Source organism: Haliaeetus albicilla, chromosome Z, assembly GCF_947461875.1.
Source record: "Haliaeetus albicilla chromosome Z, bHalAlb1.1, whole genome shotgun sequence".
Classification (NCBI taxonomy): domain Eukaryota; kingdom Metazoa; phylum Chordata; class Aves; order Accipitriformes; family Accipitridae; genus Haliaeetus; species Haliaeetus albicilla.
In genome coordinates this window covers 67,587,633-67,613,533 of record NC_091516.1, presented here as the reverse complement: position 1 = coordinate 67,613,533, position 25,901 = coordinate 67,587,633, and the positions used below count along the sequence as shown (strand labels likewise).

The 25,901-nt window shown below is 36.9% G+C and overlaps 1 long non-coding RNA gene across 11 annotated transcripts in view; it reads left to right on the top strand.

Moving 5' to 3' along the window:
• Nucleotides 1-25,901, top strand: part of LOC138683935 (uncharacterized) — a 130,260-nt gene that overhangs the window by 35,663 nt on the left and 68,696 nt on the right. For all 11 annotated transcript variants that reach the window (XR_011323423.1, XR_011323424.1, XR_011323427.1 and 8 more), the window contains one exon: nucleotides 24,456-24,562. This is a non-coding gene — a long non-coding RNA (uncharacterized lncRNA). The remainder of the gene's footprint in view (nucleotides 1-24,455; nucleotides 24,563-25,901) is intronic.

The window sequence follows — 25,901 nt, the reverse complement described above, 5'->3', positions numbered from 1 at the left end:
ACAGTAGTTGAGCGTATCTGCACAGTAATTTACAGTAAGAAATCAATTTTATTATAATTTTGCTATGAAAACTCATTCTGCTATGTATTTGTGATTTTTTTTTCATAGATATAGGTTAAAATTGCAGATAAAATTGTATTTAATATATTGTGAATGCAGATAGAAATGGATTATTGCAACAAAGCTTGCAGAGTTCTGGAACTGCTGCTCTAAAATGCTAAGGTCTGAAACTTAATTAGTAAGTAAAGAGATACCTTTTCCCTTTTCTTGAATAAATTTAACAAAATGACATAAGATTTGTGTTTTTGCCACATCGTCTCCCTTCAGGTTAGGTATAAACTGTGTGCATAAATTAATAATGAGCCTTTCTGTACAATAAGTTTGGAGCAGATTATAGAAGGATTAGCTATAGTTTAATCAATATTTCACAAAACAAATAATTAAGTTTTTTTTCACAAAGGCAGAAAACCTGTTGAAGAAAATAACATCAACTCTACCGTGAGCAGTTATGATGTGGGAAGAATTCTGATCTCTTTTTAAATTCATCTATGTATCTTGATTATGATTTAAAATATTCCATAAAATGTAAATTTCAAGTAGTAACTGAATAAAATATAAAATATAGAGTATTCTAAAATAGAAAAAAATTGAAATATTCCAGTCTGTTGATCTTGACTTATAAATCAGGGTGAAAATAAAACCACTTTCCTATCTTTATTTCCAAAGACATTCCAAGTAATACAGCACCCTTAACGTAACATGTAGCACATGTATTGTGGTTTAACCCCAGCCAGTAACTAAGCACCATGCAGCTGCTCACTCACTTCCCCCTCCACACCCGGTAGGATGGGGGAGAGAATCGAAAGGAAAAAAATAAAACTTGTGGGTTGAGATAAGAATAGTTTAATAGAACAGAAAAGAAGAAACAAATAATGATAATGATAACAATAATAAAATGACAATAATAATAAAAGAATAGGAATATACAGAACAAGTGATGCACAATGCAATTGCTCACCGCTCGCTGACCGATGCCCAGTCAGTTCCTGAGCAGCGATCCCTCCAGGCCCACTCCCCCCAGTTTACATACTGGGCATGACATCACATGGTCTGGAATACCCCTTTGTCCAGTTTTGGCCAGCTGCCCTGGCTGTGTCCCCTCCCAATTTCTTGTGCCCCTCCCAATTTCTTGTGCCCCTCCCAATTTCTTGTGCCCCTCCGGCCTTCTTGCTGGCTGGGCATCAGAAGCTGAAAAATCCTTGACTTAGTCTAAATGTGACTTGGGAACACCTGAAGACATCAGTGTGTTATCCACATTCTTCTCATACGGAACCCAAAACACAACACCATACCAGCTGCTAGAAAGAAAATTAACTCTCTCCGAGCCGAAACCAGGACAACATGTATGTGTGTATGTGAGTTTGTGTATACATATATGTTTATGTATACAATATATAGGTATATGAAGAGAGGACACTTCACATATCAAATCCTTCATAAATGTTTATTAATTAATCTTAAAATAAGGTACATTTGATTGTGAGGCTGACTGCTTTTTTTAAAAAAAAAACCCACCAGGGAAATCTCTTAACTGTGTAAACATTGTCTTTCGCAAGAACTTGAGAAAGGACCTTACTTCACCAAAACAATACACATATTTTAAAAATGTTATTTTCTATATTTTAAGAAGACCTGAGAGAATTGTTCTTTAAAAATATATATATTTTTTTTAATATTAGAAATTCTGCTCTCCCTGAAGAATCTAAATGCCCATGTTTTCACTGGGAACTTTATGTGTTGCTATCAGCTTGAGTCAATAAAGGGCATAGCTGAGTTGGTACTGCAGGTGTCTAACTTTGAGCTTGTTTATGCATGGATATTTAAGGAAAAACCTAACGTGCAGTATTGTTCATGAATGAAGGTGTTTAGTATGCTTTAACTGGTGAACATCTGGTATAATTATTTTGCCAAAGTGAGTCTTCTGTTTAGACATGACCTCAAAGTGTAGATGGACCAAGAGCATACTCAGCACTGCTTAGGAGCCGGTTTGGGCCTTGCTCTGAAATGACATGTTTTATTCTTCTGAGTATTGGCAACTGAATTTTTTTTTTCATCTTAGCTGCATGTTTAGGTGACAACTGGCTTATCTTCAGTGAAGAGAGATTCCTACAGCAATGTGACAGCTGCTAGCAAGATGACATTAGAAGAGTGAAGGAGCTCAAAGCAGGGCAACTGGGAAAGGAAAATTAATTTTAATCAATTACTCACAGACTTGTTACTTATTTTAGAGAAGTCAGCTGATTTCAATAACTAAGGCATGTTTTAAGAAGAGGCATCTTTGACTTTTGAATTAAGAGTTGACATATGCAGCATTTCAAGATATTCTTTAACAGAACTGTAGAGAACTAAATATTCATCCTCATGGTCCTAATATTTTGGCATAGGAGAGGCAGTTGTCCAATATCATGTAAAATGAGGAAGCTGCAGGGTCAGTCTTCTTCAGTTCAAGGGCTGCTTATTAGATTAGTACTCACAGAAAGCAAAACTGATTTGCGTTGGTTGTTGACTGCTAATTAAATACATCATCTTCAGTACATTTCAAATAAACTAAAGCTTATGGAAGCCAAACTTGTGTGTCAGTGGCTCATCTGATCAGAAATATTTTTAAAACTCTTCAAAGCATCTTATCCTAAATTTCATTCCAGAGCAGCATCTTTTAAGCCTGGAGATCTTCTGAATAACATCAAGAAGTATTAAATGAATGTCCATTTAGAAGGCAATATACTATCCTTTAGACATTGGTTTAGTTAAAGATAAAATTAAATTCAAGTATTTATCTCCAATAATTCTTGGAAAAGTCACCAGCTTTTGGAAAGCCCTGATATCACTTATTTTAGCAAAACATGATAAATAAATCTACAGAGGATAATTTTTCTGGAGAATTTCAGCAAATTTATTGGATCAGACAGGGAGAACTCTTAGCCCAAAGGTTGTTGTAAAGCATACCTCACTTCCAGGCAGCTGGGAAATGGGTTTTGTACTTCAGACATATAGTGGTGGTTTTCAGGAATATAAACTCGTGTGATCATCCTTTCAGCAAGGATCACAACTGAGGCTGGATTTCAGGACAAGGGTGACAACTTTATCAGTAAGTTACATATCAAAGCAAGTAAGTGCTGAATCTCCCTGCTGCTCTAGTCAAGCACAGCATTCAGCAGACCTTCATAAAAAGCCTATGTAGGCATAACTCTTATGACAAGTTTATCCAGGAGATTCGTCTTCAAAAACAGGAACCAAGAAAGAACTTTTCTTAAGGAAAGAAGCAGTCTTATGGTGCATGAGACTACTTTATTCCTAAATTTAACAGTTTGATACTGGTCCCGTTTTGACGTGTTTTAGTTTAGTCGTGATGGACTCAGCTGAGGATTTTACATCTTCATAAGAAAATTCTTAAAATAAGTAATAACAACTATTTATATGATTATAAGGGTTTCTTCTCCCTTATTTTCTTTTCTTTCTTTCTTTTTTTTTTTTTTAAGATATCTGTAATAAAGGGAAAAGATCCGAACCAATGTGGGGTGCATAGGTTAGGTAGATATTGACATTCTTGAAACTTTTGTGCTTTGGCCAGGTGAATTTTTTTTTTTCCCCTGCAAGACCCAGAAAATATACAACCTTGCAAAAAGCTAAGTGCCTTCTGTGATATGCTCATTTGAATTTTAATGGAAGCTGAGACTGTTCAGCACCTTGTAGTAGACACTCAGCAGCTCGAAGTCCTTCAATTTCCTTCTCAAACGCAGGGGAAAGAACAATAAAGTAAAACCTCAAGTGTGCCCTCAAGGATATTTCTTTTCTGACCCAAATCTAGCAATCAGTGAAAAGTAGTGTAGGACATCAGGAATTTCTGACAGAACAAGCTACATCTGAAACCCGACTATTCTTTTCTGAGCTTTAATACCGAGGCAAATGGCAAACCAGTGGAGAAGATCAGGAAAATAGATGGGTGGGAGATTTGCAGCTAACTGCCAGCAGAGGAGCTGGGATAGGGTTCCACTTCCCATCAGAAAATCTCGGTCCTCTGATGGGGGCACCTTGAACAGATTTATATGAATATGAGCAAATTCATAGACAGTGGCCAATCAGTCAGCTGTGTTACTGGGTGGTCAAATCTCCTGTCAATCCAAGAGAGCTTAGCTGGTGCACTCCCCATGGAGGCAGAGCGGCGTTGTCATACAACTGAATCGAGTTTATAATTCCTCTTCCTTTCCTGGTGCTGAACCAGTTATCCTAAACACAGCAGGGAGATAAAAGTCATTGCGCAGTAGAGTAAACCAAAGTAAGAAGGAAATACTCTTAAGCCTTAATTTACTAGACATAATATGAAAATACCCAAATAACCAAACAATTCCACTTTGTTTGTGATTGTTATTATACGCACGAGTTATGTACGTGAATAAACTGGTGCCAGACATATTTTAAATGGCAAAAGTTGTATCTAATTTGCTTTTTTCGTAAATATTAATTGTTGGTAACTTACTAGTGGGCAGTGCTGTGTCTTTCTCCTAAGACTGAAACCTGCTCTGTGGATATCTAGACTCTTGCAACATTGATCATAAAACAGCCAAGCACAGAACCTAGATTTTGAGCTGCAGTGTATCCATACAGGTATACTGGATATTTGCTGTGTGTGGTTCTAACCTGCCTATTACTGAGGGATTCCTTCTTTCACTGAGGGCATGTACTGTGTCTTTGTTGAATCAGGCCAAAAGAGAGGAACATAGGAATGGAAGTGTTTGAGAACAAAGTTGATGGGAAAAAAAATTACTATTGAAGGCTTTCATGTTTGCTGAAATGTTTTGATTTTCTTCCAGAAAAAAACAAATATGGTGTTTGGGTTTATTGCTACTGAATTATATCTCTCTGTGTTCTAATATTGCTTCATGGGTGTTGAAGGCAAGATTCCTTTTCTCATACATGAATAGTGCAATATTGTCTCCTGTCTAACGAAGTTCTAGACGCGTCATTGGATAGCTGCAAGTACCTGCACACTGAAAAACAAACTTGGTGCTTAAAGGAAAAATGCCCCAGCAGAATTACAAGACTTTTAAGGGAACATGGTGCAAGATTTACATGTGGGAGTACCTGATGTTGCAATTAGATTTTAAAATGCCAAATAAGAAAACATGGGAAACTGACTTTTTGTAATAAATTTTTAAACTTAGGTTATTTTACAGTTGCATTTGTGTTCCAGAGAACAGAAGCCACCCTTATTTCTCACAGAGAAAAGACTCAGGAATGGGTTTAAATGGAAGAAAAGAATCAACAGAAGTTGAAAATTACAAAAAATTTAATTAGAATTGAGCATGCCATCTAGCATAACTAGCTTAACCTAAGTTATAATATCATAACTGCTAAACCCAAGAAAACATTATCTTCTTCTAGAGATAATCTATGAAATGTGACTGCAGTCTTAATTTCTTTGTACAGATGTATTCTTGCCTAGGTTAAACAAAAAGCTAAAAGCCATTTTTCCACTGTTTTTCATTTCCCCAACTTATGTATCCACTTCAAACATCACTTTTATTAGTTTGGACAATAGAAATAAAATAAAGATCAGTGACTAATGTAGGTAGAATGTGGCCGAGTAATGAAGAGCAAGGTTCTTTCTACTGTGACAATGAGTGATTTAAGCAATCCTATTGATTCCCCTGCTCAGAAAGTTGGCAGATTCTCAGCCTAGACAAATGAACAGCCAAGATCATGTCTCTGTTTATTTTAAAAAGTTATTTTAGTCACAATAATCACCATCAGTTTTAGCAAAGGTTTCTGGTAATCTATATGAGCAGAAACTGAACTCAAGCCTGCACTTCTAAAAGCCCATCTATTATTTTATACAGATAGTAGTGCAGACCTCAATTTCTGTGTTAGTTTTCTGTTTGCATTCCTCCATTGAGAACACTTGGTTTTCCCTGCACTGGACTGTGGCACAAAGAGCAGGGTCTCTAGATTTTTTAATTGCAGGTCTGAAATTGTTGTAGCTATTAAATATGGCCATTTTTACTCATTAAAAAACTTCATCTGAAGGTAAAATACAAACAAACAAACAAACCCAAACCCCAAACCAAAACCCCCAAACAAATCCTGCTTATCTGCTTGATAATTAACTTAATAAAGGGAAAAATATTGTCAGAAACACGTTCACCTAAGACTAAAGTGTACTAGCCTAAATTAAGGATGGGAATTCTTTTTTCCAGCTGGTTCACAATACTTTGTGAAGGGTTTTTTTCAGTGTCAAACACAGGAGTATTTTAAAATTATAGGTGCTCCAGTTTAGATGTTAAACATAAGTTTTTAAAATTTATTGCTTCTGGATAGACTTTGTATGAAAGATAAATTTCCAAATTAATCTTCTACAGCACTGATTTAGGTATTCTGTTGGTCCTTTCATTATATTTAATCAGATAATGTGTAAAATAAAAAGTTCATAGTTATATTATTGTGAGTTTTGTAACTTTCACAAGTATCAACAGTTGTTACAATTTAAAAAGTAACCTTAAAAATGAAACTGCAATATACCAAAATCAACATATAAATCTAATTTACAAATTTTAAAATGAAATCAAAATAGGACTTCAAACAAGGCAGTATTTTTATGGTAGTTAATAGAAAGATACTGTAACATGCAATACAGATATAAATGCCAGTAAATGTGATATTGTCAGTGTGCCAGTGGTGTAAGAGCTGTTTGAAATGAGAAGAAAATTTTATGAACATTTAGAAATGTAAATTATACCTCTAAAATAATAACAATAAAAAAAGGAATATTTCTTGATTATTGTGTTTTTTTACTAAGGAAGAAATGTATGGAAAGGGATGTGGCAAAAATCTCATAATGGATAATTGACAGGCATTTGTTTTTTTCTGTCTGTTTCTCAATCCACTTAAAAACTGATTCTTTTTCCATATCTAACTGGAAAGTAGTCAAAAAACAAAGGCAATACACATGCTTTAGTGTTCCATTTTTAGGGGCTCATGCAAAACATTTGAATTTGCATTTAAGTGTCATTAATTTCTTGCTTTTCTCAAAGACTTATTCACTCATTTTTGGTCAGACTGTGCCATTGATTTGTAACTAGAATTCCCCACTGACTCTAACAGGAGGTTCTGCTTAAAAATCAATTGCCTGATCAGGATCACTGTGAAATTCCTCTGAAAGAAAGAACCTGACGCTTCGTAAAAATAGGATAAGTGGAAGTACTGATAGTGTGGCAGCAGTATGAAAACTGGAAAATGAAAGAAGAGTTGATAGCAAATGATACACAAAAATAGAAGCTGAGTTAAAGGTGATGTTTTGGCTGTTGGGTCTTCTTCAGGCCATAAGCTGAAAACTAACATTTTTCTATTTCTTCTTCAGCCTGAGGAAGGCCTCAAAGACACAGCATTGCCTTTAACCTTGTTCTGTATTCCAGCATGTATTTGAAAGACTAGAAGAATATTGTTGGGGCAAAAGTGATAGGGCAGATCAGAAGAAAACTGCCATTATTTTTCTTAACTAAACAGACTCTGAGAACTATACCCCTAGAGTTACTCTAAATTCAGTATTCTGTCCAGGGACACCGCTGGTAAATAATTAAGACTGCTACTGACTTAACTAAGCCCAATTATAGATCTAAACATTCCTCTGAAAAATCACTGTCTAAACATTTCCCTAGTGATGGTGTTTTATGCAGAGGACCTGATTCAGGCATGCTGACTTTCATGGTATGATATTACTTGTGCACGGAGTTTAATTGAGGTTAAAAGGCCAAATTCTAATCTCATCTGTACAAGGGGTACATCTTGAGTAAAGCTATTAAGGTCAGAGGAGTTACTTTAGATTTACAGCAGTGTAAGTAAAAGCTTATAGGGTATATTCACATAAGATTTATTTATGCTTGTAAAGGTTACATGCTTGGGCACCTAGGTTTTCTCTTAAAAGAATCAATTTTCAACATTCATGTTGTGTTTTGTATGCCTATCTAATTTACATATTTCCTCTAAGTTACTGCTTTATAATTCATATGTAAATATAAACTCTTTAAAATAATCTGTTCTTGAATATGAGGAGGTATTAGGGAGGGAAATAAAAATATTAACTCTTTTTTCAGCTCAGGAATGGCATTTCATTTCTTCTCACAGAGATCTCATATAGACTCATTCCTGTAGTATATATGCTAGCATGCTCTGCTAAAAATGGGTCTGCCTTTGACAGATGTGGCCTTAGGCATGCAGAGGCTGTGACATTCATGGGCATAATGTATGAAAGCCTAAAACACAGAATGCATCTTTCTGATTTCCTCAAAGTGATGGAATCACACCCACTTCGTAGGAGTACATGCAGCCTCCACAAGAAACCAAAATATTATTGTTCAGAATTACGAGAATGGCCAAAAAATAATACTTAGCAAATTTACAGCATGGTCTATTCACAACATTGTACAAGCCTTAACTAATTCATCAATAAGATAGGTGATTTGACATGATGTCTTTTCTGCCTAGTATAGCCATGGCTTTGGGTAAAAAAAGAAAAAAAAAAAAATATATATATACAGTATATACCAGTGAACAAAATTGTGTCTAAGAAAAAATACAGCAAAGTCTACAGAGCCATGAGCATTTCCATAATGAAAATATGCAGAGTAAAATAGAGAAGACAAGATATGGACACAGTGGCATAGGCAAGTTTTGTTCCTTCCCAAGTCTAATTTGTTTCAGTTAGGTTAAGTGGGAATCTCTTTTTGTATTTTCCATCTAGTGATGGAATAATGGAGTACCTCTTTAACACTGTGATTATTCTAAGCCTAGATACTTTTGAAGTGGCAGCTTTGTAAAGACAACTCACTAGCCCCACTCCAGTTGTCCTTATGCACGATCAATCTCTGCTGGGCCCCCGAAGAGCAAAGTTTCATAGTATGGAGCTTCTCAGCACAAGTAGATGCTGGTAGGCAACTGTCACCTATCCAACACTTGTGCTGGATGAAAAAATTTTTTTCTATGGTAAATTATTATCATGATGGCTAAGTGTTTTTTTCTTGGCATTGAAACACTAATAAAAATAATAATTGTTCAGAAGTCCATGGCTAGCTGAAGTAGACTTCCAAGCATGTAAGACATCATGCACTAGTGACTGAACTACGAAAAGAACCTGGAAGATAGTTCAAAGATGTACTAGATGATGATAAAACACTTATGCCAGAAGATGGAAGTGGGAGTCCTGTCTTTGTTTTAGTAAGATAGACACAAGTCCTCACTGTGCAGAATGGAGCTAAATTTTTTAACTGAGCACAATGTTTTACAGAAAAAAAAAACCCCAAACCCCAAATAATAAACTCCACCAACACTCTTGGAAAGTATTAAAGCAACTGTTTTGAAAACAGGAGGCAAAATGATGTGATAAATATAGCAGTCCAGAGAAAAATGAGAATTGAGATTTAAAATTCTGAATAGAACTGTATTATAGATTTTGAGATAACAAAAATCTCCCATAGGAGAGAGTGTCACTAGTATGGGCATTAGGCTTACAGTGGACTTACATTGCAAATATATGGGGAGTGCCCAGAAAATGCCCTCGTAGGTAAAAATGGCAACTAACCCAATTGGTAATGAACTAGGGTTACAGAATGATAATGTATATGTAGCTGAGATTCAGAGATGTTTTTCAAGCACAGTGTTCAGGATTCCAGATTTTGGAATGATGATTTTGAGGTTCTTGAATACGGGTCCTCTGAGGACTAAAATGAGTGGTGCTCACTAAAATGCATATGGCCAGCTTAACATATTTCTGAAACAAGCATCCAAGTCTTTGTTCGTAAGCTATGAAAATATATTTTGCACCAATTTTGTATTATTTACATAATAAACATAGAGCTTAATTTTTCATATCACCACTTTCACTTACAGTTTGCAAAGCTTTTGTATTTTTATGGTATTAAAATTTTACCTATAGATACAGATTAGTTGTTTTGGAATGAACTGTAATTTGTACTCTCTATGACTCAGTATTTCAACAGTTACTAACAGGTGTAATTTAGTAACTCCTGCCATAGAATAGAAAGGAAGGCAATCTGCACTCCACAAATGAAATCACGGTCAAAACTTAAAGGAATGTTTTAAACCAGAGGAGAAGAAATGGTATTTTTTAAATTAAGCTACATAATTGATGTGTGAAACTCAGTTTCATAAGCAATAACTAGGATGATAATCCAGCAAAGTATTAGGTATGCTATGGACAACTTGAGTAGCCACAGTTATGTTATATGAGAAGTCATATGCTGTACAGATAACTAATCAACAAGTAAAAGAAAAAAACTTTTCCTCTGGACTGCTAACTTCATCATGGGCCATTCTTGTGTGTAAATGATTTTTCATCTGTGTAAATAATGCTGGCCAGCCACAGAGTCAGGATGATCTGATCCAGGATATCAGTTCCCATTCTTTCTTCTATTGGATACATAATTCCCACAGAATTAATGGAAATTACATCTGGTACAGCAATGGTTAAAATTTCATTGGGATTGTGATTAAAGGTTTTGTATGAAAAAAAAAAGACCAGGAGAGAAATTATATTAATATAGTGTACATAAACCAATGTGGTCCTTCAGTTGTAAAAATTGAAGACACCTTAAACTTAAGAATTCTATAGGACATCAATAATTTTATAATTTTAAGGCTACAGTGTTTTAAACCTCAGCAAATGTGATTGAAACAAGTCTTCCTTAGGCTACTTTCAAGATGTGTTTCTTTAATATGTCTATTTGATAGATCAAATATTACACTGAAATTTTGAAATGCTTTCTTTTTATCTGTAAGAGCACTGTAAAGGCATACAGCCCCTTATTCTGTAAAATCTGGTGTAAGCTGTACAACTATAGTCCTTTTCTGTAAAATTTAATCCACTCTTTCTGAGACAGAGGAAGACTCCTGCAAGCCTTTTGCATATATCTTCTTTCACTGTTTGGGGGTTTTTTTTTTTGGTCTGATTTTCACATAGCTCTTTTCTTTATGTCTTCTGATATGTATTTTGCTCTCTCCCAAAGTCTCAATGAAGCTCTTCTGTCTCTTTCTTCTGCACACCTTTTGGCTTTCCCACTCTTCATTCAAGTACTGGAGGATGATCTTTCTCTTAAGTTAGTGAAGTATCTCTGAGTCTAGATTGCTCGTGCCATGAGGTTATATGGTTATCTGTCACACGAGCCAACAATTCCAAATTGGTTTAGTACCTTTAATAAACAGCCTGGCATAAATATGTGAAAATCATGCCCTTCTTTATGTGAATAGGAAAACCTGTATATCGGTGGAATCATTATTTAAAGACTTTTCCAATTGTGACAAGAATCACAAGACCAAAATTATAGTGCATTTTATGTAGCTTAACCATCATAGAAGCAGTAAAAGGTAAGATAAATTTGCAACCCTGCATAGTATAAAACATCTCAAGATCACCTCAACATGTGCATATGCATTCTGAAACTACAGAATATGGAGATTTTAAAGGTGGGCTAAATCACTTCAACTCTTTTGTTATCAAAATAATGTAAAGAATCGGTAGCAATGTCATAAAAGGGTTTTCTTAATGTTCTGTTACAGTTCCCTGGAATCTTTAAAAATTCAGTTCCAATAAAAAGATATATAAACCTCAGCTTTATTAATCAAGTCTGCCTATGCACACTGATAGGACATTATTGCCATCTCATTGCTAGTTTTAGGATGTAATTTCTTGCTCTCTCTTAATTAGACTTAAATTCCAAAGTCATGCTGCAGAATAAACTGGGCCCATTTTAAGACCCAAGAAACATTATTTTGTTACTATATGTTTCCCATTCAAGAAGTAAACACCTTTTTTTCCATCTGGGTTATCTGCATTACTTGCTAAATAAAAAAAAAGGATTGAAGAGCTTTAAGTTTTCCATGACAATACAGGAAGTTCCTCTCTCTAAAAGTGTCTGCTGAGGATCTCAGACCTCTGACCCAGCAGACAGTCAAATACATATAGTGTGCACACACCAAAAATCACAATCATTGTCTGACCCAAATCCTTTCTTAAGAGTCCCAAAGTCCTGCTTGGGCTTGGTATCACACTGAAGTTTTGATGGGATGTTATAACCCTTTTTTTTTCTTTTTTCCCTGTCACATAGTAGAAAAAAGTGAAGTGTCTTAACATTAAACAAAATACTTTTAACCCTGCGTTAACTACATTCACTATCCTTTCTTGATCAAAATAGTTAATTTAATTTCAGTTTGAATGTTGAAAGTCAGTGTTTGCTCAGCATCAGAAGGGTGGAAGAAGAGTTTCAGAAACACTAGCCACAGAGGCCAAATCAGCCTCGGTACAAGCCAACGACATTTTAGATTGCTATATAATTTTTCTCGAATGCAAGATGTTCTTCTAAAGCATTATCACTTACATGGTGAGAGATGGAGGGATACAATAACAGATGTTGTACTAGAATATGCCGTTTACCTTCTTTTAGCTGCTCTGGCTCAGTTTCTGGCCTCTAGTTTTGCTACATGCATAGGGATTAGACATTTCTTCTTAAAAACAAAAATAAATTTTAAACACATAGGTATATATTTTGGGAAAAATAAATAAATAAAAATATTCCAACAATAAAGGAATTCAGAAACTAAAATTGACAGCGTGTTCCTGTAATAATTTTGCCCTACAGAGTCCATTATAGGACTGTACTGGGATTGTGAATAATACCTTAACTGAAGATAACAGCAATAAGAAAATCAGTATGTTAAAAACATTTAGTCTGGGCCTCTGTTTTAAGTGATATTTTCGCCTGCTCCTATGCCACTATGCAGAATATAAACATAATATCAGTGAGGGGAAAAAATAATGCTTGTCAAATTAAATACAGCAAATCAGGAGGGCACTGCAGTGCTATCTGCAAACTTCTAATTAAAAGAAGGTGTTGAAAATGAAATTTGATGACTATGGAAGAGAGCTGAACTTGTCCCATTAAATACAGATTACCAGCTACAGTTTTCAGATGCACAGCACAGAGCAGTGCCACACAGTGAAGGCAGCTGCACCCCCTTACAGGGAAGATCCCTGAAATTTTCTCTGTGGTACTTTCAGAAATACACATGTAAGCATTATTACAAAAGGCCAGCATGGCACAAATGGCACATATGGTGCCATTGTGAAGGTTTCCAGCTGTAATAGCAATCAGGCCCTTGCACTGTTTGTGTGACATTTTTAGTCCTGACTATTGATCATAACCCTTCCCTCTCGTACCCTTGTTGTTTTGAGAGCAGGCATGGGACAAAATGGGGCTTATTCACCCTCCTTACACTATTCTAGGGAAGAGTGTTATCAAAATAAGAACCTGAGACTGAAGAACGGGGTGAGAACAGTTCTGTGTAGCCACTTCTCTGTTCCCTACGATACCGTAGGTTTTCATTTTTTGGAGGATGGAAGGCAGAGCGCAACTTCCCGTTCATAGATCAGGACACTGACAGTGATTCAAAGAAATTAACTCAATAGTTTGATTAACTATTAAGTAGGTATTCTTTATTGGCAGCGCTGGATGCACGGGGGATCGCTCCCCCTATTGTGCACACTGTCGGGTCTAATTGTGCAGGTTAAGTACATGTTCTACATACATATTCACTAGATTTCAGAGAAATGTTATAAATAGTCATTAGTTTTCCGGGAAACTATTAGCATATGCAAATGTCCTTTACGCAGGCGCATTGAAGGTCTCTGGTGGTCTTCAGGAGTCCTCTGGTGGTCTTCCATAGTCTTCCTCACTTGTCCGCTATTTGACCCTCCTCAGGTGATTCTGCGCAGTATGGTCTTTTACTTGTTTTGATACATCAGTGCTTGTTAGTGCTCGTATTATCTAAGTTTTCATTAGTGGTGTAGAACCATATGGTTAGTTTAAGCTAAATTATCTACAAGGATGAGAACAAAGGCAGGAGTTCTTATCTTTTCTGGCCTTATCTATTCAAGCAAGGCCTCTACTTGTGTCTTCTCAACAAGATCGTAAATTCATCAAACATTTAATTAAGTTTTGTGATTGTTCATGGTTCCTTCTTGCTCATCACTCCCAAGTACCAGTCTCTGACAGGCTTAATCCTTGACAAACACCAGTCTTTGGTATGTAAAGTTACAGAGAGACAATCATTAAGCAATTAGCAGTTCGTTCTCTGTATCAACAGTGATGAAACGCAGCTGAGCAGTGCAGCTTTTTACACTTTTTACTCTTCTGTTTAAGGCTTCTGGTTGTGAATCTGCAGATCCTGGAATAACATTATTCCAGTCACTGGACTTTGCACCAAGACTTGTCAGTTGCTTCATGTTGTATCACATGACTGACTTAAAATAGTCAGATATTAATTAGCAGAGAAATATTTTAAAAATACATTTTCATGGTATTCTGTGAGAAACTAATTTTCAAAATTACACAGAAAGTACTCAAGACAAAAAAGTGTATTCAGTAATGATCAGATAGGGTTTTTACTAGGGCTTTTTCTTCAGGGTTACTATCAATGTAAACCAGTATTTTCCACAAAGAAAGTTAATGCAGTGGATTAATCTCAGATATTTGATTGTACTTTCATGTAAATTCTGATTCAGTACTTGTGTTACATGGCATACGGTATCATCTTGCCATCTTGTTATGTTACCTATATTATGACCTATTGTTTCTTATTTCACCAGACTAGGAGTGTTTAAAACAAATGTGTAGTTTGTTCTGGACTAGGACTCCTGCATGAATATATATTTGCAAAAGTAGCAATATTAGCATTTACAGTACTTCGACTTCTGCTGAGGTAACAAAGACTTACCTACCTACATTTTCACAGGTCACACTGACATTATAGGAGTAAGGTTTTTTGCTAAAATAATATTTGTGGTTTCTTACTGCTGCTCTGTTGCTCTGGCTCTATTCAGTTCCACAGAAATCAAAGATGATGAAGGCCTAATATGTTATCTAATGCTTTTCTATGGTGCTGTAGGATTGTACCTTAAAGTATATTCTTCAGTGTTTTGTCTTGCAAAGAACAGGGGTCCACAATTTCCCCTGGGAAACTTTTCAGCAGTCTAATAGAATTCACCATTAGGAACATTTTCTTTTTGTTCAGCTTACATTTTCCCTTTCTTCATTTCATACAGATACTTCTATTTAATGATAATAATCTGACAATCATCCTGTATCTTCTTTCCAGATACATTCCCAAACACTTAGAACCTAATTCTGCAGTCATTACTAATGCACAATGTCCTACCAGTGATGAAAATTTAGTCTTCAAATATAATTCTGCAAGGTGCTGGGCATGTCCTGCAAAGCGTTGCATGTCTCTCAAATTCAGCACCTCCCGGTTAAATTCAAGCCTTCTGCCTTTGTATTCAAACCTCCCTGTAACATTGTCCTACCTTATTTGACCTAGACATTTGACCTGCCTCTGCCCTCTCTTTTCTACTACTGATGTTACCCTTGGTGCCCTGGCTGTCTGCTCCCCTCCTCGGCTGTGTTGTTTTGTCTCCTCCTTTCCATTTGCATTGAGCATCCTCAGTGAACTGAGTTATAAAACACCCACCTTCTCCTTAGCAGGATCTCTGGCTAAACACTAGTTTTCGGCATTAAAATTAAAGCAATGTGGGTGATCTTTTTGAATGTTTGGAAGTATATTTATTTTGCAAGCTATAAACACTGAAATAATCAACCCTAAGGGAAACTTACTTTTGGTAAATAAATGCAGTTATTTAATTTTCACCATGAGGTTTGTGTCTCTCCTCTCATTTTATCTTGTTCTCAAACTTGCGTTGAGATTGTAGTGAAAGCAAACTTCTCTGGGAAAAGAAGATGTTTGCTTTGGAAATACAATGCCCAACTTAAAAAATAAATTATGCATTCTTAGTAGAAAAACAATAGTTGTAGTAGTTTTATCCTGAAATTCCAATAGGGCAAAAAATTCTGCAATTTTCAATAAGCTTTGTACTCAACATCAAATGTAGCTTGGGCCTCAAGTAAATTAATAATTAGAAACTAATTAGAGGAAAACTTCATTTATGAGTGCAGAAAACAGCAGGAATTTCTCTGTATGTGCAAATACTGCTCAGCTGAAAAATAGGCATAAAGAATGGTTTAGGATGCTGAAACCTCATGATGACTAACCTGTTTGACATGAACTACAGAAGTACTTGTAATCAGCCTGGGCTAGGTTTTGAACTGTATCTGCAAATTAACAGTTATTTGCTCAAGTGTTATGGGTGCCTTTTTATAAGCTCTGTCAGAGCTGTTTGCTAGATAAGTATGTATGTATATCTATTGCTCTCTGTTGAAAGTATCCTCAGAGTTTTCAGGCTGATGTGCACATTGAATCTGAAGGCAAGTCTGCTTTGCTGTGAGAAGTTATTTGAGGAAAGTAAGGCAGAAAAAGTACCAGTGGTGCATCCAGCGATCCTGGGTTGAACAAATGACAAGAGGGGAAGTTCAGTCAAGAGCCATTTTCATTTGATTTATCAGAAAAAAAACCCTACCTATTTTCCATGTTCGTTCTGATATTGCATGGAAACAAATCTGGGAAGAACACCTTCTCCTGGTTTTAGCCCTAGTTGTATTGCTATCTTTTATTACCTTCTGCAACTCCTTTGGGAACTGTCTTGGTTTTATTTTTTATTTGACCTGACATAAGTATCTCTCAATTTTACAAGAAGACATTTATTTGTTTCACTGATATCTAAATTTTCTTCTGCTATTTGCCTCAGGCCTGTGTTGTATTATCTCTGGGCAGAGGCCTATGCACTCTTACAGCTCCCCCAGCCTGTGAGCAACATCTTTAAATTATCATCACTTAACAGTTTGGCAAAAGAGTCCTCTGTTATTAGCAGGGAAACCAATTTGTTTTACAGTTATTTGTATACCAGAATTCTCCTGTGTCCTTAGATGATGAAATAAATGTTAACAAAATATACAATTTTGTAATTTATTTGGTTAATGAAATTTTTGTTTTGTTTTGTTTTAATATTTATTTAAGAACTTGTGCTTTGACATTTTTGCCAAATTCACCCACTCATAAATCAACCTCCAAGAAAATCATGATTACTTAAAAGTGAATTTGGTAAAATAGTGTACCTTAGCACCTTCATTACTTATCTTTCTGTTTTCTTCAAGTGTACAGAAAATTTATATTAAAACTTTCCTCTATAAACTTAGTTTTAGATGTGATGATATCCTTGTATATGGAATACAGAAACCTCTCTTGCCGTAGTTCCTAGCTACCTTAATGCCTTTCTACAAACTCTTGACTGAGAAGGTGAGATTGTATGCCTCCATTTATCCCAAACTGCTCATACTTATTTTAAACCAGATTGATATTATTTCTTTGAAAAATGAGAAGCATAGGCACAAAGAGAGAAAATCCCTCTGCATTGCCAGTTATGTTGCCAGGTAACAACCACATCTGTTTATTTCCTTCACATACATTCTTGGTCGTGTTTCTTCACCTACTAGATCCTACTATGCAGCTACATGCAGTCGCCACCTTCTTATGGGAATGGGTCTGTCCAGCATTCCAGCCCTTCACACCCAAGTTCATTGTCAATCGCTGAAGAGTTTTCTCCTCCAGACTGTTGCATCTCACCGCAGAAAGGGCCAGTTTTTTACTTTAGCTGATTAAACACTGATTGTATTTCACCCTCCCCAAAGATGTTTGAGTCTAGTGAGCAGATCAGAAGAGGGACTGATTTGTCATCTGTGGGATCTTGTGAGCGACTGCAAAATCTGAGTCAACAATTGCAAGGGACTCTGTAATGGGAAAATTTAGTGACTTAAAATGTATTCTCATGAAATCAAAATATGAATTTTAAGCTTATAATTCATGTAAGTACTGGACGAGTAGGAAAAACTCAGGGTACTATGTATATTCATACCAGGTAGTGACTTTCATACAATTCATTATTATGTTGTTTTTTGGTTTTTTTTTTCAACCAACAGAGTGTTAGGACCTGGATTTTGTTCTCATCAAAGACATATTTCTGGCAAAGTAGTGCAACTGACTGCTCACTTGAATGTTTAATTTAATACTCATTTATGCAGAAGCATGCCAGCTGCTGATGCATAAAAACAACCTCTGGTATCACCTATCTCTTATCTCAGTCACTGACATGGCCCAACTTTACTTAGTTTATGAAATGTGAGCACTCTGTTTGACTACAGATAAATACAGATCCTTGTATCACTGAACAACTCTTTTCCTAGCCTAGTGGTTACAACTTTTAAAATTTTATTCTGGTTTCCTTGGTACAATCTGTGCTTTTACAGGATCTACTGAGTATATTACAAACTTTTCCCATGCAGTCCTTTATTTTAACGTTATTTACAACTTGGCAATATTTTGCTACTGAAGTTTTGCGGTAGGGAACACACAACTGATAAGATTTTTGGTATCATCTATCCTACGCAGAAAACATGTAATACTTTTCAAGCCTGTGATTTGATGACATTCTGTGGGAAGCCAAATATAGCACAGCTTCCGCCTGCTGCCACCAAATTGCATTGGAAATCTTACTTCGAACTTCTTGTCCACTGTCATTCATATTTTCAGAAATTATAAGCACTTATTCTTCTGAAATAAATGGAAGCACAGAGAAATTCTAGAAACCAGATTTTCAAGAATTAATATGTTAATGCTTGCTTTTTCCTTACAGCAATTATTTAAGCTTCATATTATTTTGCTGTTAATATTACTGTAGAAATAATAGTAAAAAAATAAGATCAGTCGTATCACTAGAAGTTGTGATGCCTTGAATAAAGGCATGAGAAGGAAAAACTTCACTGTATTGCTTTAGTGATGAACTTTTACTTTCTCGAATAACTTTGAAATTTTGGCATGTACTAATTAGATAAGAAAACCTTGAGCTTTGTCAATGGTATGCACTAAAGGCGCCAGCAAACAGGAGACCTGGGGCCTGATGTGCATCAACAGACAAGAAGCCTTGGGCCCCGATGATAAGTTGCGGGTTCTGCTGAGTTTTTGTAATTAAAACCTGCCAAGGCCAGCTAACTAGGCAAAAGAGATGACCCACACTGTGCATGCCCAAAGGGTGGACGCTATGTAAATGATAACATGAGTATGCATATGACTAGAACAATATAGATTTTGTTTGCTGTAGGTAACGGTGTGCACGATAGGTGGAGCGATCCCCCGTGCACCCAGCGCCGCAGTAAAGAACGCCTGCTTTCTAAAACTCCAAAATCAAGTCTTAGGGAATTTCTCTGACTGGCTTTTTCGGTAACAGTTGAGGCTTTATTTTCAGGGGTTTTAAGATCACTTTTCTTGCATTTTCAGAGTAAGCAGACACATGAAGTTGCAGAAAGTGGCACGGGTGCTTGAAGGGATTATTTGCATGAGTATTTGCAGTGCCATCTTGAAAATGCAGTTTGGAAAGTTGGAATGAAAAGGAGGGATGTTTTGACACAGAACTGGGAGGAAGAACAAAAGTATTTAAAATGAGAGGCAGTGTTGATAACTTGAAGGAATTGCTGGAAGGGGTTGCGTTGCTAATAAAAGCTGTACTCCTGTGTCACTCCTGGGCCGGGAAGGCATCTAATTACACAGCCGTTGCCCACAGCACGCTGTGGTAGTGGCGGTGGAAGAATTGTCACATCGCTGACACCCGCGAGCATCACCTGGGAAGGGTGAGTTCAGGAGTGTGTCTCCATCGTGTCCTGGGAGGGACGGCAAACCAAGGGTGCACCAAGCCAGGGAGTAGGAGGGGGGACGTTTGGGGCAGGCACGGTGGAAGGGGATGGATCTCCTGGGTAACAGGGCTCAGCGGGAGCTGGGCTGTTGCAAGGCGGTGGAAACGTGAACTGGAGACAGGGAGCTCAGCGAGGGCCTGAGGCTGCTGTCAGAGCGAGGACGAGCTCCAAAGGAGGCTCACTGTCTGCAGCAGCAGCAGCAGGGTGTTGACGCGCAGGAGGATGCTGAAGGGGCCTTTGCCTTGGGGATGGAGATGTGAGTCATGGAACTCTCTCCTGAACCTGCTGGTATTGGAGTGCCCCTTGCTAAGGAGCTTGGGCAGGGCTGTTTTAATGTCTTAATTGAAATGGGAAAGTTGTTTCCTCTGGTATGGAAAATTTTTTTTTTTTTTTTTTTTTAAATCGGTCTTAAAAGTTACAAGCTTGCATTTCTAATAGTTGTAGTTCCAGCTTATTTATCACTTCTGTTTTGCTAGGATCTGTTACATGGCACTTACAGCTAACACTGTTAATAAAAGACAGTCTTTTTGGGTGACCTTAATGAAGTTTTAAAAATTGTTTTCATATTTAGTCAAGGACCTTTATAAACACTTAATTTAAAAAGCCTGACAATCTATGGGAAAATGCTGATTTTGACTGCACTGTGTTTTCAGAAGTTTGAGGTTGTAATAAGAATGTAACTTTTTTGAGAAATTGATTTTCATACTCTAAAGAAAAATTATTAGAAACTTAATTTTCTTCACTCAGTATGTAGCAGAAGAATCACATATGCATGTCATAAAAAAATCAGCAATCCCTTAAATGCTGCCAGTAAGTGCAATAAGTCTTTTTGTATGTATCATTCTCTCCTTTACACAAGACAGAAATTGTAGTATTTTGGGACCTAGCATACACCCAGCTCATATGTACCTATATGAATGTGTATACATACACACGTTACACTTACGTATGTAAACATATAAAAAGTCAGCTTTGAAATTTCTTAATCATAGGTATCTGCTGATCTACTGAACGGTCCCAATTTCCTTCTCTCTCTCCTCCCCCCCCCCCTTCTCTCTCTCTCTCTCTCTCTGGTAGAGAGAATGAACCCAAATCAGCCTTACTATCTTGGTTATATAGTCATCAGACTAAAGGCTAGGAATAGCATCATGTGAATCAGTGGAAAAAAACCCCAAACAGCTATAAGACACTGAGACATAAACTCACTTTTGTTCCTTCTTGTGTATCAAAAATATGTCATTTTCCATTTTGCAAATACTTATACATGCAAGAATCCCCTTCAGGGTAGTTAGATGACTCACATGCATAAGATTAAAAACAGATCTTGTAGCACTGAGGTCTTGTTTGTTGAATTCCCCTTACAAGGCCTCTTAGTCACATCTGTGCGTAACTATGGATATCCCTTGCACAGGTGTAAGCCCATCACAGCTCAGCCTGAAGAAGCATTTACTCCAATGAGATAATAATTTATTTTCAAGAGTAGGATACTGGAGCATGTTTGTGAGGACTGCAGTCAGAAAATGCTCTGTGTAGAGTGGTGTATTGATAGGGATTATCTAAGAAGGTTAAACATAATGAAATAACAGAATACCATGTTTGTGATTTAACCTGTATTTCCAAGCTGTTTTTCAAAGAGTGAGTTAGTTTGGGATGCTCCTGTTGAATGGTCCGTTGTTTTTCAAGATAAAGTATAGATGCCTGTTTTCCATTTTGAGTGACAGTTGATAAAGAAAGCAATCTCATTGTTTTGTTATTATTTGCAATGACACTACTGGGAAACCAACCAAAATGGAGAAAATGGGGGCGGGGTGGGGTGTGTTTGTTTGTTTAATGGATTGTTATGCAAGCAGAGCTGAAATGTTTTGCGTTTTAATTGCTTTCAAAGGTCCCTGTCCTGTAAACCCTTTGGCTCCAACAGTGGCAGGTTTCTGTGTTCCCGTACTGAAACGAGCAGGGTTCTGCATGGATTCACTTCCCTGCCCCTGTGCTAATGTTTGCTGGCTCAGGGCCGAACGCACATGCTTAACTTCACGTGCATTAGTCATGCCATTGAACTCAAATGGGGGAGGTGACCTTATGAAATAGCTACATCAGGAATGTACAATACATTATTCTTATGGCTGTTCTGCAAACACAGGGAACAAACATGTCTTGCATTGCAACCTGATGCAACCTGAAAGACAGAGCCAACGGGTAAGAAACTTTAATCTAATGTAGAGACAAATTAGTATGGTGAAGGATTAGCAGCTCCTAAAAGTGTAATGCAGTTTTTGGATGTGATACATTTTTTAAGGTTAAAAAAGCTCCAGCAACGGGTATGTTTTTAAAATGATTAGCAAAGCACTTCTGAGAAATGTTTTCTACAAAAAAAGTGCTTTTGTACTTTATATACTTACATACTTTTAAAATGCAAAACAAATTTACTTAACTTCAGACAATGGCAATATCTGGAGGATATAGATAGTGGATGTCTTTGCCTATATTACACTTACATATCTTTGAAATTTGAAAAAAGATATTTTACCTAGCTTCATTGAATGTCTTGAGGTTATGAATGGTACTGTCTTGAAGTTATAAATGATAAATGTCTTTCCATCTCTCTTTTCTTTAGACAGTCTGAACTTTGTCAAAACTTCAGAATGGCAACTTGTGCTAACAGCAGTCATAAAATAATTCAGCACTGCTTGTATCAGAAGAGTATTTTCTACCCGGTCATAAAATGCATACAGTTATCATGTTAAGGCAATAGTCACGTGTAATGTTACATGTCCTGATAATATTATCTAATGAATGCTGGAAAAGATGTACTCTCTCACATCACTTAGATTAATCCACCTCTAAAAAGAATATTTCTCAACCCTAATTCCAAAGCTCAACATTGGACCACAATTAACAGTAATATTTTTGATTCTGCATGTGCTGATTCAGTATATATGAATGGAGCTAATCTAACTAACTTGGGCAGTTTTAAGGAAATGACCTCAGAAAGGGGAAAATTAAAAGTATGGGAGGAAAAAGGACCCTGTTGCACCTACAAAGCAGGGAAGAACAATCTGTCCTACACAAATATGTGTTTCCGTGCTCTCCTGTGTTAAAAATGCTGCAATGGACCAAAAGCATCAAGTGCTTTCCTGCATAAAGTTGCTGCTCCCATACAAATCTGTCCCCAGTACACCAAAAGTATAGATATTAATTATTCTTAGCTCTCCTATGTCAGCTTTTCAGTTTCATTCTTGAACTTCTTTCCAGAGGAAGGTATCATTCTTGCTTTCTGGATGAGGAAGTGGAAGCATGTGATTTTTCTAAATCACAGAGAAACCAAAATTTTGTCTAGGAGTAGAGTATATCTACCAGACTCCACGGCTCCCTGTATAAAGACTTGCATCATACCTGAGTGTTTTGCATTGAAACACGAAAGGTAGTTTGCAAGTGCATTTCAGTAGCCTGCTTCCTTCTTGTATTTACCTGGTGTGCTTTGGAGTGTCTTGATGCAATTCTGCTTTATGTCTGTGGGATGGACAGCCAGATTTGGAGAGGAGTTTTGGTGCCATCAGATGGACACACCACTGGAAGTTGGGTGCCCACATGCCTGAACCAAAGTCTCCATTCCCTTTTCCCAGTTCTGCAGGGGTTCCCTGCAAGACTACTGATATTTTAGGTCCAGTGCTAAAGGCAGACAAGCCCCGTGTGGGTCTTTGGATACTTATCCTAGTAAGAGTGGAACTAAATATTGTGCCAGTGGCTTGATCTGCCCTGTCCTGGCTGCCTGCAGGCATGAGTCAGCCACCATCCTATGCCTGGTGCTCTCTGGTGATGGAGCAATGAGACTATTTCAGACCAAAATCAGGCTGCAAACTATCACCTGGGCCATGGGAATGGTCAGGGGAGTCCTAGCTCTGATACAAACTCAAGACACAATGGGAGAGTTTCAGTGTAGCCCAGAATATCTAGATTGCTTGTACCTGTGCACTCAAAAAAGAGTTTACTCTGGTCTCTTTGGTTAGGTGCAAGTAGTTTGGGGCTTCAGCTGGTAAAATGATACCAAGCCCTGTACAAAAAAATCTGAGCTAAACAGATGCTGCTCAGTCCTGCAAAACTATTTTATAAATTACTCATGCTCTAAGCTGATTTTATGCCCAGCAAATATATTTCTAAAAGAGATTTCTTGCATGAACCTCCACTAATAGCAATACCTATTACATAATGCCTTAAAACAGTATACCCACTTTGAGGTAATAAGCCTCACAATCAGTCACTGTGGCAAAGAGTAAATTATCTTTTTATTCCCTTTTCACAGGCATAGAGGTATACACAGAGGTAAAGAGTTTACTAGAGGTCAAACACAAGGTATTATCAGAACTGGGGTTGAAACTAGGGGTTTTCCAGTGCTGTGTATACTTAAGGTGCTTGATATTGCTACTTCATTTGTCCTTTTACTCTAGTATAAATTAATTTGTTATGACAAGAATGTTAAAGAGCAAAATATCTGAAACATTATTGTGTAATTATTTCTGTGTTGTGCTACCTGCAAAATGAATGATTCATCTTCTCTTGGTAGATGAGTGCACACCTGCATCAGTGTATTGCACATAGAATCAGAGGAGGTTTTGTCCTTTCAAGTTTTATTTAAAGTAGAAAAATGAGCATGGTTTACAGCAAACATCTTTTTCTAATGCACTTAATAATTTTATGTTTCAGAGCAGTGTATGGCTAGTGACCTGTCTTCCCAAGGAGAATGGCTGAGATGTCTGTTTGGAATTATTCCTGGAATTAGACCAGCATGAGGTCTCCTCTACCAATCTGAGGTAATACCGCTGAAAGGCAAGAAATCCAAAGTGATGTATGTCCAGCTGACTGTGCATTGACAATGTCAGCCCAGGCAAAATTTCCACAAGCCTGCAGCCTCAAAAAAAAGCCAGGTAGAATGGGTAAACCTGCGGACATCATCACTCTATGAGGCATGGTAAACATAAAGTCCTTTCTGAGGGATATTTAGTCAGTGGAGCCAAAAGCTTCTCTAGGTGATGGGCAGGTTTCATTAACAGTGATAGCCCAGAGTTCTGCCACAATGAAGCATCTTCTTGAAGATTAACTAACTAGTTATTTACCTAACAATACACAGCATAATGGCAAATACAAGAATGTTGTCATTTTTGGTTAATTTGTAGAGCCTTTACAACCTCAGAGACTCCACTAGAGGAAAATCAGACAATTTAGAATGTGGACAGTTAATGTTATATGGTTTGATACTGCTCAAGCCTAAGCCTCCTGCTCAAAAAAACACTCAAATTCTGCTTTCCTTTAACCTGGAGTACACCAGAAGAGATACTGATCGTTTTGTATCAGGGTGAGCCTAACATAAAATGAGGGAAGAATCAGCCTTACTGACGTACACACATAAGTAAGGCAAGTACGATTTGCCAAGCGATATCCATGAAAACTAATCCGCTTGATGTGGAATGATCTTTTGAAATGTTTTTCTTAAGTGGTCGTAGCTAAAAAGCAGCAGAAAATACGCCCACGTCTGAGGTATATCTGTCTCATTCTGCTTCCTTGAGGTTACATAAATTATGTATGCCCTCTTCACTTTGGATAACAGTCTGGTCTCAGAAAGATATTAATTATTATGTAATAACTTTCACTAATTGTTTCTCCCTTTAGAGTATTTAAAAATTGGTTGTGTTGACAATAGTAAAGGATAATGAATGGTTGTTAAGGTGTCTGCAGTACAAAATGAAATACTCACTGCTTCTGCTAATAATTTCAGCAAGACAAAGTCAGTATGATTTTAATGATATTATAGGTACATTATGCTTCTGCTATCTTTTTGGGAGGAGGAATAACCTTCAAATATTTCTGCCGTTTATGCAATCTGAAAAACCTGCATCAGGGCACTCAAATTATTATCAGATAACACATTAAAATATCCCTAAACACACTGCAAACAATGCACAAATCCTGCATGTTCAGAAATCCTGTTTACTTCAAAGGTTTGACCTGATTTCAGTGGGAGCTCTGCAAACAGGGGGATGAGCATCTAGGTTCTTAATAACAAAGAAATCCTGACTCCAAAAATACAGATGACAAAAATCAAACACATTTTAAGAAAAAGCTTGAACAAAGAGCTTCTCCAAAAGTTTGTCA